At 41.2% G+C, this 16,225-nt stretch overlaps 1 long non-coding RNA gene across 2 annotated transcripts in view; it reads right to left on the bottom strand.

The window, feature by feature from the left end:
• LOC116153987 (uncharacterized) overlaps positions 1 to 16,225 on the bottom strand; it is a 162,546-nt gene that overhangs the window by 122,345 nt on the left and 23,976 nt on the right. The gene's annotated exons all lie outside the window — the stretch shown is intronic.

Below are 16,225 nucleotides of genomic sequence, written 5' to 3'. Positions count from 1 at the left end.
CAAGCAACAGCCTAGACCTAGGACCCAGAGAGAGACCCATGTTGTGAGGGGAAAGACAGGAAGTAAGGAGGAGAGGGCCCAGTACTCCTTACTGGCAAAAAATCTGCTTCCCCAGATTGGTCCAGGATTTCAAGCTGCTCTGCCTCCCCTGAGAATTTACAAGGATTTCCAAAAGCTGCGTGTTTTTTCACGTGGCTGCTGCTTCCTCACGCCTTTCATTCTTGCCCTTGTGATTAATACAGACATTCGTGTATCTGCAATGAACTGATACTATGAGTCCCCTGCCCTGGGTGAACATGGAGGTGCCCAGACCCACAGGGAATTCAGGAAGCAGAGCAGGGGCAGTGACTGACACCCAGAAACTTTACATTCAAGTCAGCAGACGACGGCTAGATCTGCGCCTCTAAAAATAGGCCCAAAGGATCTTCAAGGCTCCCTCAACAGGGCGGGGTGCCAACACCGCCTGAAGAGCTGTACTACGGTCTGATTCCCAGGACTCAGTGGAGGGGAGGGGAAGGTCACAGGACTGGAAGCACACCCAGTCCAGTTCTGGGCACCTGCCCGTCTGCCCACGAATGACCACTGCGGAATCTAAGGAAAACGGACAGCCCCCTAAGCTCAGTCTGGAGTCTCTGACTCCGAGCATGGCCCGGCCCTGCGACCGCAGCAGTCTCCATTCCAGCCCTGATCACCGTCAGGAAGGCGAGTGTTACCTCCTGCTTGGCCTCCAGTTCTGTGGTCGCCAGTGTAACCCAACGATCATAAATTTCAAACTCAGCTACATGTTGCCCTACTTCTAACTCTGACTGCCTGCAACTTGCCCTTTGGGAAAACAGCTTTACTCCTGAGTGCACTCTGCTAAATGAGTGCCACCTTGTCTCTTTCCTCCACATCATCATGATAATTAATGAGCAACAATATCATCCCTGGTGGTTGTGTTCTTATTAGGTGTTAACTGGCCTTAGCATCATTATCTCATTAGGCCTTTCCACCTAAATTACTTTATCAGCTTCCCTCCGAAGGGGGTCTGGTACTGTCTGGCTGAAAGGAATCCCCTGTACAAACATAAGAGTGAAAGCATAATCACAGGCATTTAGACCTGCTCCAGATATTAATCTTCTTGAAAAATTAACACTATTTCTACTAGAGGGAATACTTTACATTGCTGTAAATTCTCTCATCCAAGGTGCTTAAAGCAAATACTCAAAAGCTTTTTAACTTAATCTCACTCACTTGATGAGGGGAAAAAAATGTTGTAGAAGAATATATTCTAAAATATTTACAGTAGTTAAAACCACCCCCTTCCATCACTGCCCACATTTCTATTTGGATAAATTATCTCCAGTTTTTTATTAAGAGGCTGAATTTCAGATTTTCCTATAAAAGGCTGTGAACAGGTTTGTGCACTTAGTCCCCACTTCAGTTGTTCCAGATGCAATCTTTTCTTCAACTTCCCCTAAAAATGCTTCACTTTCCTTTCCTTTAATAGCACTCATTTTATAATTCAACATTTTGCAAAAGGTGGATGAAGATAGTTCTACTCATTGATGAATGGAGAACACAGACTAATACATTTCTCTAAAAATGCTTTCATTCTTGAGGACTAATGACTCTCATTGCTTCTTCTATTGTCCTGGCAACTTCATGTTAGCCATGAACTCTTATAAGCTTTTCCTCCTTTACTTCTAGGTTGTGCATGTTCTCCAAAGGTTGGGGGACGTGCCATCAAAAGCTCAGGCCTACCCTGTCTAGCTATTAGTCACGTTTTGTTTCCCATCCCAATTACCTCCTCCCTTTCTTGCTGTCCCGAGTCCCTTAATCATCTCCCATGTAACTCATCATTCATCCTCACTTTCCCTTGTAATTTCCTATTTTTAAATGTCTTATTATCTCATATTCCTCATCACCCACTTATCCTTCAAACTCTGTTGTTCATTTAATTTTCCCACCATTTATGTAGCTGGTTGGCAGTGTTCATTTCCCCTTCTTGCTTACCCAAACATTAGTCATCTCTTTCCCCTCTCCTTCCTGCTTTCCAACTTCCAAGTTCTTTTTTCCGAAGGTGCAGATCATGATTTGAAATGGTAGAGATCAATCAATCCTAATGTCCCCAGACTCTCTTTCTATTTATTTACTTAATTTTTAATATCAAATTATCATTCTATGAAAGAAATCTAGGTTTATAATTCTCAAGCCTTCCCACAGAGGCAATCAAATTCACTAGCTCTCTTTTTTTTTTTAAACTTAATTGGGGATAATACAAATCTCAAATAAAATATTGCACAGTTGGTTGGTGTTTATCTGAGATGTGCTGACTATTCTTTTTCCCCTTTGCAATTGAAGCCCAGAACTGTAGCCAAAAGATATATTAATGTCTTTTGAATCTATGTCATATAAAACTTTCCTCTTAGGATTGAAAGTAAAACCGTAAATACAAGTCCTGCTGTCTTCAAACTTTCTGCTAACACCCAGCCTCTTTTCCAAGAAAAGCATGAATTTTGGTTTTTAAAATTATTTGTTTGTGTTTTGTTTTGTTTTGGAAACTTCACAGGCTTCAGGGTCTTCTTCCCTTTCTCTTGACATCCTTTTCTTGTCCTGAAATCTCAGGATAATTGCAGCAAAATCTGGAGATCTTTCTTCCTCTTATTTCCTCTACGTCAGGATCCTTCCTCACCTCACCCTTTCCCAGCAGATCCCCTCTTAAGTGTATGACAGGGACAAATTCCTGTCTTTGCAGTCTCACCTTTATGTTCTCTCTCACTCCCCCTCTATCGCTTTATTTTGCTCCACCCACGCTTTTTCGGACACTTGGTGAGGTTCTCCCAGCCTGTCTTCCTGGTCAAGAGGGCCACCATCTTGTTCCCACAATACCCTTCAAACGCTGGCAAGGGAAAGGCCTTGTGGTCATCAGCTTTGTCAGTGATAACACCAAGGCAGCAGAAGTAAACATACTGACCAAGGGACAGCCTGATTACACCATGATTAAAGGAAGAGTTAGGACAATTTCTCAAGTTCTTATCGTACTTCTGTGTTCACTTTTCGAGCTTACTGATCTTCCTGTTCCATCACAGGTATATGATGCCTTACACTGGAATAAGGTTGGTGAACTGTAACCACTGAAACCTAGCATGCGTTTCCATATGATTACGACTTTACTCTCATTCTAAGCTAGCCAAAGGTATAGATCATTTGTGCAGTGGGAAATCCTGCTCATTGAATTTCTTTTTGAATTGAGTACATTTCTTTGGAAAGAATTAGTTTTCTCTGAGTTAATTGTTTCTTATATGATCCAAATCATCTACTCTTCCTTTGAAAATATGACCCCTTCCCCCTCACTATTATATTACAATTCACACACGATATCCTTTGAGGGTACAATGTGGTCTAATTTTCTTCATTATTCAATTTGGATCCTGTTAAGTAAGACAGGCATTCACTAAGGACGAAGGCTTAAATTTTGGCAAGTAAGTTCATTTGTATTCAGAAAGCTTTGCACCCCTCATATTTAATAAACCTTTCCATTACAGAGTAAAGAAATCCTGGAAAATAGTCAAACAAATTAGCAATGGAGCCACCAAGAAAGTACATTCAACACTGATTCAGAGATATCTCAGCTTATCTGTTTTCTATCAGTTATGGAACAAGAAAGATGAAATATGCAATTATATACAAGGAGACATAACTCCTAATTCTTTCATTCTAGATGAAACAAGAGTTGCTTAAAAAAATAAGATCTTTGTTTTCTCTCAAGAAAGCCAGAGAAGACAGATGTAAATTGCCTTAGAGTCAATGGCTGGAGCTACAAGACTTCAAACTATGCAAATGAGAGATAGTCCATCATTTGTATTATTTTATTCACAATGGCCAATATCTAGATATTTGGAATATGAAATGGCTGACAAACTGTTCCCTTTTCTGCTATAGCTTCTCTAGCGTGTAATTAGAAAAAGAAAAAAAAAACTTCCCTTTTTATTAGAATGTTTAGAGTCATATAGATTTACTGATACCACTTCTGTTTAATGAGAGTAGCACTGCACTAAAATATTTGAATACACTGTCAGTTATTCCGGGGCTGATTTTCCATTTACGTGAGTTACCAGGCCCTTTGTTTCTCTTCTAAGTCATGTCAGCCATCCGATCTTGTGAACCTCACGCTGCTTTTAGTATATTTACAAGAGGGAGAGTGAGAACAAGAAGAGATGAAGCATTCATCTATCCATTTAATAATGCTGTGCAACTGCAAAAAAAATGAAAGCAATAGAGAAAAATCAAAGCCCTTGGCCATGAGAGGTATAAGCATTACCTAGAGGTGTCAGTACATTCCTTGACCTCAGACAAGAAGTAAAGTTGAGAGTCAAGAGTACTTAATTCCACCATTTAAGCCAGACATTGGTGTTCCTTAAACTATTTCCCAGGATAAAATTTTCAAACAAAACAGTTTATGTCAGCAATTCTGAATATGAAGTTCCATTGATTTATTTTCCATAAAATATGTTTGGAACCTAGAAATATATATCAAATAGAGTTGCTAATGATGGGAGAAACAAAGATGAGGTGAAGTCACATAGGATTCACAATAGGTAAGAATACATAACAATATCTTTTTGTCTTATTAGTGGTTTCCCTTTCCCTTTACTTTTTAAAAAGCCCCCCAGCCATAGTGAATATATGAAGCACAGTAAAGGTGTCTATTTATTGAGGTTTTTGGGTTTTTTTAATTTAGGAACTAGTCACCTAGATTCTCCCTATGTGAGTAAAGATGGGTTGCAGAGGTTGGGGTAGACAGTGACCATCACTGTATAGAGGACTATCTCTCTCAGATTTATCCCAAGAAGTAAAAAGTCATCTCTTCCTTCTATCTGGACATAAATCTTTTCATGGCGGCCCTGGGCCTAGATGATTACCTGGATGCCCATCTCAGGGCACCTCAAAATTGCTTGAACAGATTGAGGCATCTGCCTATAGCTGGTTGCCTCCTAGCACACTCCCCTGGGACATCATCAAAAGGAAAGCCAGCAGATGAAAGGAAGGTTTTGTCCCCTCTCTTGTGAAAGCCTCTAAAGTGTGGGAAAATGTCAGGTTTATCCTGTATCTCTAAACCTAGCCCACACCTGGCAAACAGCATGTGGTATACGCTCAACAGAAATGTGATGAAGGAAAGGAGAGGGAGAAAGGCAGGGATAGAGGAAAAGATGAAAAAGAAAATAAAGCCTCTGTGAGCTCCACACAGTATGTTTCTAGAACCTTCTCAACTCCGAAGGGGAGAGACAGACTAATTGTATCCTATGAGGCTGAGAAACACTCCTCCAAAAAAATAATGGTCAAGTGACTATCGGAGATCTACTGGACCTATCAACTTAGGAACAGTTGAATTAGAAACTGGCCATTTGTCCTGTCATTCTGGGGCCTGATAGTTAACATTTTTAGAGCTGGAAGTGGTCTTGGAATCACCTAAGATGCCTCCAAGTGAAATGTGATGTGACTTGCCCACAGTCACATAGCTTATTAGAATAAAGACCAAAACCTGGGTCTCAAAGCTTCAGGCCCAGCACTTCTCACACTGCAGTTTTCCTGCATAGAACAGAAGCAGTCGCTGGTTCCTGAATTTTATTCCTTCATATTTCCTGACCCAAGTCGTGTAATATCTCCTCCCTAGAAGTTCTACAGACTTCAACCTCTTTTTCTGGCACCACGAGATTTCACCTAGCTTGCTAGGGAAACAGTCCATGCTGGTTTACAGAGCATTTATAGAAGGCAGGCTTGTAATTCTTATAAAAGCTTGGTCACTAGGCAGATTAAGGCAACAGGAATTACTCTGTTAATTGGAACCCTAGGCTAGAGAATATCTTTGTGGCCATTTGTTTGCTGTAGCTACTACTCTTCACACTTAGGAGAAGCCAGCATGTAAGCCCCATAAGGGTAGGAACCATGTGTATCTTAGACCTAATAGTCTACAATGTGCAGTAGGTACTATTTGTTGAATTATTGAACCTGACCATGAGTTCTGTGTTTTATGATTCTAAGAACATTCTTTGGTGTCCTCATCTGCAAATAATTGACAGTATCATCCTTCGGCCTAATATTTTTGAAAATCTCAACTTCACCTGGTCTCCGTCTAATTAATTCAACACAGGATCTGATCACCCAGCCTTCAGGCAGAGTTCAGGCTCCACTCGACTTGATCTGCTCTGTTAGTTAACAACCCTCACCCCTCCAACTGAATGAAAACACACTAAGAGCTAACATCCTAGAACTGGAAGATAGACAGTCTATGACTATGTCTTCATTTTCAAGCCCTAGAATGCAGAGCAGAGGCGTGTAAGCTAATAAACTGGTGTTCTCTTCAAACCACTACTTGCCAGATCTTTACTAGAGAATACGCTGAGCTCTGCAGGGAGAAGAACCAAGCAGGAGGACCACAAGGGTAGTCTGCCTACCTTCCACGGTCACAAACAATCTGCTTGGGGCAGCCAATTTATGTATCTCAGTAGGAAAAACAGGAGCCCTGCAGTAAAACACCCCCATGCTCCTCTATATTCTGATTACTCCCTACTCTCCACCACTAAGGAAATTATCAGACCACTCCTTCCAGCCCCACACAGGGCTCTTCCCAAAAGAGGTGCTGGTATTGTTTTTCTCTCCCTATATTTCTATGGATATGCTGTCATACCCTGGACATTTTAGTGCCCTTATAGTTTTGTCTTCCAAGCAGTTGTTCAGCTGGTCTGTCTGTAATCTGACCCTGACGGCAGCCATGACTTGAAATGAAGAAGGCAGTCTAGTTAGAAACCGCAGCTGATGTTCTTCTTCTCTCAGGGGGTGGGTAGCCCATCCATTAGGTCTTCCGTAGGATGGTGTCCAGGGGCCAGGATTCAAGAAGCTCAGAAGCAGCGGTGGGAAGCAATATAGGAAAAGGCCATGCTCCTCCAAAGGAGTGGGTTTTCCTTATGCTCGGCAACTGTAAAATTATAAATCAAAGATTTAAAAAGTTAAGCCATTGCTCAAGTGAGGATCTTGGTAAATACATGGCTTAAACAAAACCTGATGACAGATTCATTGGCATCTAAATGAAGTCTGTGGTTTTTCAGACAATGGAGCAGAGACTAAAGGATCACACAAAGTATGCCTAAGGATTCTCCATTCTTTCGTTTAATTTTGCTGTACCAAAGAAAGAGGAAAAATTATAACTGCAATTAAATACAAGTGAATCTTCATGGAGAAAGGATGTAGAATGAGGGCTAGGGAGGGTAAACTAGGAAAAAAGGAAAGAGAGCTCACAGAATCCAAAACCAGTCCCTGTCTCTTCACAGTATTCCACAGGGCTACCCTGAATGGAGTTTGATTTTGTGACCTGAGTGAGAGTTAAAATAAGTAATATTTGGGGATAAACATGGATTTAAGGTCCGTGAAAAGTGAGGAGTATGGTGACCCAATCTTTACCCAGTTTCTGGGCAACCAAAATGATTGATTTCCAGTGTCATTAACAAAATAAGACAATGATAAGAACCTTGCCCAAAGATGATCTAGGTGAAGCATAACTAGTTTAGGGCATCTCTGCCCAAAACATCACAGGAGGAGTATTGTCGTGCCGCTGCCAAGGTACTAGGCAAACCCACCAAATCAATGACTGTCTCTGACTTCCATCCCCTCCCTTGCTATGCCACTCTGCCCACTTCCTGAGGCTCCAGGAATCCAGAGTGCATGTGCTATTATTCACCCACTCAAATTTCTTTAAGACAGCAGATACTAGTTAAACAGAAAGTCTCCCATTGGCTAGATTTGGGTATTTCATACTAGAGTATTAACAACTGGTGGCTTTAACATTCCCATGGAATATTTGCATTTTAAAAATGGAATTATATGCATCTAACTTTTAATTATTGGAATATGGGAAGAAGAGAGAGGAGGGGATGAGTGAGCCAAGAAAGGGGCAGGGCTTGTCATGCTTCTTGTTTAATCTCACCACCCTTCCACACCAACCACCAGCCTCCAAACAGTGGGCTTCAGCAACTTTACCTCCAGTGCCAATGAGCAGCTGCTAACCCCGGACTGAGAAAGCAGGTCTGTCCTCAGAGCACATGAAGAAAAGGATCTCTCAGAACTGACATCTGAGCCTACAGAGATGCCTCCTACAGATGCCAGTGATCATGTCTGCATTCCAGGTGTCTCCCCTGGTCCAAATCCTTCACTTTATACAAAAGTAAACTGAAAGGTGAGTGGCTTATGCAGTGTCACACTGGGAGCTACTCAAAGGTAGGGCCAAGACTAAGCCTCGGTCTCCCAAATCATAGTCCTCTGCCCTGCCCAAGTGAATCCCCAGGAGCACAACACAGTGTCTTTGCTCCAGACACAGGTGGGAGGATAATGTTCTCCAAATTCTAGAGCAATATTTGGGTAGTGTCTGAGTAGTCATTTCCCCTTCCTGGATGACAGCCTGGTTCAGTGGGTCTGGAGGAGGCACAGGAATGTTAACAGGTTCCCTAGGGGGTCTGACCTCTGAGGTGTAGGAACCACTCCTGTGCTTCTCTTGTCACTCCTCTACCTATCAGCACCATGCAGACGACTGGAAGGTCTCCCTGAGGGGCTGTTCTGGGGACATCCTCTGGAGCCCAAAGATCAAAGGGCTCTTGACCACTGGGGCACAAGTCAGAGCCCTGAAGACAAACACCAGCCTTGAAATCTCAAAGAAAGAATGCTCAGAATGTGCTGGAAAGGTCTCCTCTTAGACCCTGTTGACCTTAATGACTTTGTGGCCAGCAATGTCCCAGCTGTACCCTCAAGGTTCCTCCTGTATAACCAACCTTCTAATAAGTGCTGGGCCCCTACTTTGTATAACACTGTGCAGGGGGGCTGAAATGGACAAAGGAAAGGAAGATCAACATACATGCTTAAGAAGAACATCAACAATACAGAGCAGTATCACTGAAGATGGAACACAACAACACAGCTCAGTATCATATAAGCACATTCCATGTAATTCAGCAATGTCCAAACCCTCTGCCTGGCAGATGCTTGCTGCAGTTCCTAGACCTCCAGTCTGAACATTCTGATTCAGTAAGCTCAAGGAAGAGCCCAGAATCTGCATTTTTAAAAAACCAGCTCCCTGGTGAATCCACAGATGAGCATCTGAGATCCTTATATTGTTTTTGAGGGCTGACTGTGAAGAGTCCAAAGGAATCTAGCTTGGTTGCTTTTTATAGTCACAGTTTACAGCCCCTCAACATTCCTATCCTACTCAAATTGGCCCCTAGATGCAAGTCTGTTTGACTTTGTTCCTCGTAGGTCAGTCTTGGCCTATGCCATCTTCCTACTTTTTATTTCCTATTTAGGGCTTCCTTCGTCTTCCCAGTAGGAATCTGTTTTCTGGTAAAGGGTGCAGCTTTATTCTTCAGGGAAACATGCAGGCAAAAGCCAGTGTACAGAGCCATGTATTATATATATTTACATGAAATATCTAGAATAGGCAAATCCATAGAGACAGAAATCAAATTAGTGGCTGCCAAGGGCTGGGGGTGGGGGGTAAGTTTGAGGGATGATGGCTATAGAGTTTCTTTTGGGGGGTGATGAAAACATTCTGGAATTAGATAGTTTTGATGATTGCACAACTCTGTGAATATATCAAAAACCACTGGACTGTACATTTTAAGCGGATGAATTTTATGGTATGTGCAATTATCTCGGTTATTTAAAAGCCCATGTAGAAGTGTGGGCACCACAGTGGATCACCTGACTCTTGAGTCTTCACAACTATTAAGTGACATCATTGGGGAAACAAAGGCAAAATTTGGGGTTTGTTTTTTTTTTTTTGGTCAAAGCAGGGCAGCTGATGACAATAATAGCTACAATTTACTGGGTACTTATTACATGGCAGACACCATGATACGATACACAGTACATAGTTATCTCAGATGATACATCATAACCAAAGATGTGGATACTATTATCATTATACTGTTATTGTTAACAATTTATAAATGGTAAAACAGAGGCATAATGAGGTTGAATAACTTGACCAAGCCCATGGGTAATAAGTGGCAAAGTTGATAGCAAAGAAGGTGTGGTTAAGTAGGCACTAAAAGACTCTGCCCAAAACCATGTCCCTCATGGAGCTGATATTCCCACCATTAGATTTGAGGAAAATAGAATAATAATAATAGTGGTAATGCTTTCCATGTTCTAATCCCTCTACTAAATTCTCTACATAGATTATCTCATATACTCTTCATAAAAACTCTGTGAGGTACATGCTAGTGTCATCACCAACTTAGGTGGAAAGTGAGGCAGAGAATGCTTAAGTAACCTGCCCAAACCCATACAGCTGGTAAGTGATGGAGCCAGGATTTGAACACAGACCCTTAGTACTAAGCCGTTATGTCAGAGATCCAAACATAGATGCCTACAGGATCTAAGTATGAAATTGTTAAGCGGGGCCCATGTGTTTCTTGAAAGACTATACAGTATCTACTCATCTTTTATTTCTACCGATAAATCTACAGATATAAGATGTGGTACAGTTTTCTCTTAATACCATTAATACTTAATACTCTTAGTACTTGAGATAGAACAAAGCACAAGAGCAATAATGAATGGCAAATGACACTTTGCCTCAGTGTTGGAGCTACAAAAAGAAGTGTCAGGAACGGGCAAACTGGAGAAAGAGCATGCTTCATCTAAGGGGGCAGCCACCATTCAACCCCAGCTCTTTGGTGCCAGGTGGGTATATGGCACAGTATTGCCCTATTTTCTGAGAGAAACCAGAAAAACAGAGTTGTACACAAAATCTTTTTGTTTAAAAAAAAATGGCAAAGAATTCTGCAGACTGTATTTGGCCTGTAACAGTCCACTCTCAACCTCCCTCTATAGTAAATTACCTCCTCCAGCAGTTCTATGTGACTGGAATTTAGGATTCAGGGTAGGAACGTGCATCTGGAATGGTGGGGAGGGGCCATGGTATGAAAATTCCTGATGCATACCTGGGGAAGGTAAATCTCATTCTACAGATGAAAGAAAGTAGAAGCTCTGTTGTTTTGTTTTGTTTTGTTTTGTTTTGTTTCAGAAGAGAAAGGGACTAATTAGAAACACATTTCTGAGAACCATGAGAAAGACCGAATAGCTGGGAGAGACAGCTGAGGCAGTGAGACCAAAAGGGGTTTGTCAGCCCCAAACCAAGACAGTGGCAGTGAAAGCAAGAGATTGGACTTAAATCAACTAATAGCAAAGTCCCTCCTTAATAAACGATAGATCTGCTTATATCAAAAGGCACATGCACTCTATTACATAGCTATACCACCACTTGATAAAGAAAAGACCATCATCATGAAGAAGGAGAAGTTAGCAAACATGAGGAAGAGAGCGATGGGAGAAGTACGGGAGGGACTGCAGGATACAGCTCGTCTGAGGCTGGATTGGGCATGTAAAAAGGAAAGAAAATGTTCTTGGCTGGAGAGGAGACAGCTTGAAAACTGCCTAGGAAAACAAAAAGTGAACGAGGAAAATAAAAAGAACACATATAAGGAGGTCAGGTATTAAGAAATTAAGAAGAAATATCCAAAACCATCAGGGAAAAAATGTCAGGCAGTGGAGATCAGTGAAGTTCCCCAAAGTCCATATTTAATGCAGATGAGAGAAATCAGAGAAGGCATTTTAAAAAGATATTGTAATAAAGGCACCAAGGAGATTACTTTAACAGAGACAGAACTCAAGATTAGAGACCACAGTAGAGGCATAAATAAGGAATAGAAGAGGAGGAAAAAAGGGCCAAAATATGGGAAAGGATTTTAGCTATTGGAGATCAATGGGAAAAGATGAGTTTTAGAGATGTCAGAAAGGAAAATATGACAGGATTTTGGAATATACTCAGAGTGAAAATGAGGTCTATTCTGTAAAAAATACAACATTCTCTCTCCACAAGTGCTTAAGAAGAAGCCCTGAGGATGGCCAAAGATAACACCAAAGCTGCATTCCATGGGCGTGAGGGGAAGAACGCAGTTACCAGAAAGTTCCAAAAGTAAAGAGAGTAAAGATTTTCGTCTCTGCCAAGCTTGCTTTTCATTGGTTGTAACATCGTCCAGACCAGAATAAAGTGTTCAACAGCTTCTTCAGAGATAACCTTGTGGTGGGCCAGAACATTCTGAGAGGTCTGCAGCTGTCCCAAAGGCAGAATTTTAAAAAGGAGGAGCCTTTACCATACTCACGGTCCGGAGCTAGACCAACAACAAAAGGACCAACAACAACAGTAATGAAAGATCCTATTTAAAAGTTTAGGGAGTGGTGAGAGTGCATGCTTAGCATGCACAAGGCATGCACAAGGTCCTCAGTACCTCCACTAAAAATAAATAAATGAACCTAATTACCTCTCCTCCCCCCCAAAAAAACCCAAAATGTAATAAAGTAAAAAAAAAAAATAAATAAGAGTTGTACATTAAAGGGGAATAAATACATAGGGAGAGGAAGGAGCAGCAGAAAGGGGCTATCGTTTAAGTGTGTGTCACAATACCTGGCAGCTTATGTACAGTATTTAAGTCTCACATCAGATATGCAGAGTTATTCCATTTTGCAGGAGAAAGTGTAAAATAAACTATGTAAAATAGTTACTTGCTAAAAGTCATATAGATACAAAGTTTTGGAGCCAAGCCTTGTCAAATTCTCAAGCTTACGCATTTTCCACTCTACCATCTGTTTTGACTATAGACTGTCTTCCTCTTGGGTTACTGCAGACACCATCCCAGCTGGTATAGCTCACCCTCCCCATGCCCCATCCGATATGTAGCAGGAACAATCATTCAAAAACACACATTTTATTGTGCCATTGCCCTGCTCAAAACCCTTCAATAAACTCCCTTTGATTTTCAATAGACTCTAAACTACTTAGCATACTTTACAAGGTCCCTCAGGATCTAGCCCTGCTCACCTCCCCAGCTTCATCTCAAGTTCCTCTCATTGCAGATGACAATTCAGTGACTCTGAATATATTGAAGTCCCTGGAATGCACCACGGATCATTCTCACCTCTAGGCCTTTGCACGTTGTCCTTAATGCCTGGAGCCCTCTTCTCCCTGACCTCCTAACCCCTCTGCTTATAGGTAGCCTAGGTAACAGTAGTATTCCTTTCTCACAAAACTCAGTACACTTTAGTGGAATGCTCTCTGTCTGTTCTGAGATCCCCACAACTCTGCTGTGAGCTAGCTGTAGGAGGAAAGATCCTGTTTCTATCCTGTTCACTCTTGAATCCACAACATCTTGCACATGCACTGGCATATCCTAGGTGCTAAACACATGTTTTGAAATGGATGAGTAAACTTGATGGGGCAAGGGTCGCCTCTAGTTATGAAGTGAAGCTTTATCAATGGAAGTCAAACCCGTAACAGACTCTTGGTATCTGCAATTTACTGTCCATTGCTGAAGATTCTTAGACATTTCAAAAAATTTACCTGCTGTTTTATAGAACATATGCTCTATGTGCTTCCTATGCTCAGAGCTGGAAATAATTCCAAGGACAAGGCTCACTTCTTGCCCTAAACAAGCTTACAATCTAGTAGGGGAGCTTTTATTTTGCCAACATGTTGCAAATCACATTCTCTTTAAATCCTTTCAGGACTGAGCTGACAAGGGATCCTTGACAGTCTATCCAGAAGTTGGTAATTGCCAGTTGACTCCCACAGGCCTATAAGGGGATTTGAGAGCAGAGGCTGAATCTTATTCATCACTGTCATCCTGATGGTTAGCATAGTGCCTGATATAAAAAAAAAAAAAAAAGGTTTAAAATGGTCACCATATGGGTGAAAGAATAAACAAATGGATGAATGAACAATCTTGGAATAAAGCTTTGGAATTTGGATCAGAGTCTTAGCAGGAGTTCTCCATCACTAAACAGATCAATGACTTGGCAACAAGTCCCCTAAGGAAGAACCAGCTCATTAGACTCATATATTGACCAGCCTGCAGCGCCAGTCGAGCATGGGGGCAGGGAAAAAGAGGAGCAGGATGGAATTTTAGATGGTTCTCTTCTGTATCCTCAGGTTTAGAGGGAAGATGCTATGGGGCAGACACACCCACACAGAGTATTGAGTTGGCTTCGCCTGGCCCCCTGAAGCCCCAGACCTGCTCACTGAGGCAGACCATAGAAGTAGGTCTAGAAATTCATAGTTAGATAGATCAATAGAGTGTTCACTATACATTCTCCTTACTTAGAACAAAAACTCTTTGGTAGCATATTATTTAAAATACATATTAATAATCACCAATATGAATAAATGTTCAACTGAAACACATTTTCTAGTTTCTGGACCTTCAAAATTAGAATCAAAAATCTGAACAGAAACAGCTATCTAAACAGTATCCTTTTAACACACACACACTCCTGTAATTTTCTTCCCTGCTGCCAACTTGTTGGTTATTTGAATAAACATTATTTCTGCCACTCGTTTTAGCAGCAAATAGTACCTTGTAGTCAGTTTAAAAACCTTTATCAAAGTTAGAATATGGTATTATTTTGACACCAGACAGTCCTTTACTTTTGTGTGGAATCACTGTGTTGCCTGAACAGCACACGATTTCACTTTTGTGCAGACAATCAGCAGGTCATTAGTGTACCGTACAAATCGCCCTGGACTCAGGATGGAACCCTGGGGACCTGAAGCCGTAATAGAGTAGAGAGAAGATATGGTGTTGCTGGCAGTTACCTCTGATGGTAGTTAAAAAAAAATGACTGCAACCACATGACAGCTTAATACAACAGATCCCTGAGCTGTTCACAATGGCAAATTCTGATTAATGGTATCAATAACTATTATGAATTTTTAAGTTTTAGTAGAGCATCCATTACATCCTACTATTAGAGTACAAGACTAACAAGTTCTTTTATGAAATTACCGTGTTTATCATAATTTTACTGCCTCTGGCTTTACATATTGGTGAACGTGATATGACCTATAGTTTTTTCAGACAGGGAGTGGGAGGAGTCCTGCCACATACCTAGAAGGCTCATGAAGAAATTTTTCCATACAAAAGTGAGAGTGGGATAAACTACAACTCAGTGTGTGAGCCAGAATTTGCCACTTTTACACATGCATATATGCATGTGCACACACACACAAACACACACAGGATAAGTTCTATTTCAATACATCCACATCTGGCAATGATGTAGGCATAGTGAAAAGATTTCAGATTCCCTCCAGAAAGCCCTTAGGCTACAAGAAAAATCATCCTACGTCTAATAAACCCATCTGAGATATATCTCCCATATGGTAAAGCCCTGTTTTATTTTATTCCAACAAATTGTTCCTTGGATTGCTCTCACAGCTGTTGCTGCTATTGTTTAAGATGTCCTGAGCCCTGGCAATGAGCGCGATGCTGTGTGCAGCAGTCAGGCTCCCTGCAGCACTGGACTGTGTGAGCTATCGCTGATATCATCCGTGAGGAGTACTGAGCACCCAAGATATTTAAAGGCCCGATACATAGTAAGGGCTCAAAAAATGGGAGGCCAAAAAATTATTTTAATTCATTTTATTTTTTATGTTTTTCAGTGGAAGTACTAGGAATTGAAACTGGGACCTTGTGCATGTTAAGCATGCGCTCTACCACTGAGCGATACCCACCCCTCCAAAAAAAAAAAAAAAAGCTTAATTAGAATATTCTGAGAGTCCAGTCTCAGGAGAAAAGAAGGAGGAGGTTCCCAAACCGGATTACCACCAAGAGAATAAGGAAGCTAAAATCATCAAACAAATAAATAACTTTCCCCTTCACTATTCTCCACCACAGTTTGGTTTGGCCTGAGAAACTTAGTGTGTGCCTAGCACTACACCAGCACAGGGGACACAAAGACAAATGTGGCCACTCCCTGGCCCTGGCTGGCTTCCCCTCTGTTGGAGGAATGACACACCTGGGATTCGTTCCAAGCAGGGCTTTAACCACTGCAATAGCATTTTGGAAGTTTATTGTGTGAAGCCATATGGATAATATAATCCCGTGAAAGGAAAACATTTGCACTTCTCAATAGTTTTTTTTCCCAGCTTCATTGAGGTATAATTGACAAATAAAATTATAAGATATTTAAAGTGTACATTGTGTGGATTTGGCATATGTATACTTTGTGAAAGAATTCCCTAATGCAGATCATCCTATCACCTATCACACATCCTATCAACTCACATATTTATCTCTTTTTTTTTTTAGAACATCTAAGTTCTCTAAGAATCTGTAAGACATAGCAGATTTTAATTATT

Source organism: Camelus dromedarius, chromosome 7 (assembly GCF_036321535.1).
Source record: "Camelus dromedarius isolate mCamDro1 chromosome 7, mCamDro1.pat, whole genome shotgun sequence".
NCBI lineage: Eukaryota > Metazoa > Chordata > Mammalia > Artiodactyla > Camelidae > Camelus > Camelus dromedarius.
The sequence above is the reverse complement of the archived record's forward strand: the minus strand, read 5'-3'. Positions and strand labels throughout refer to the sequence as shown.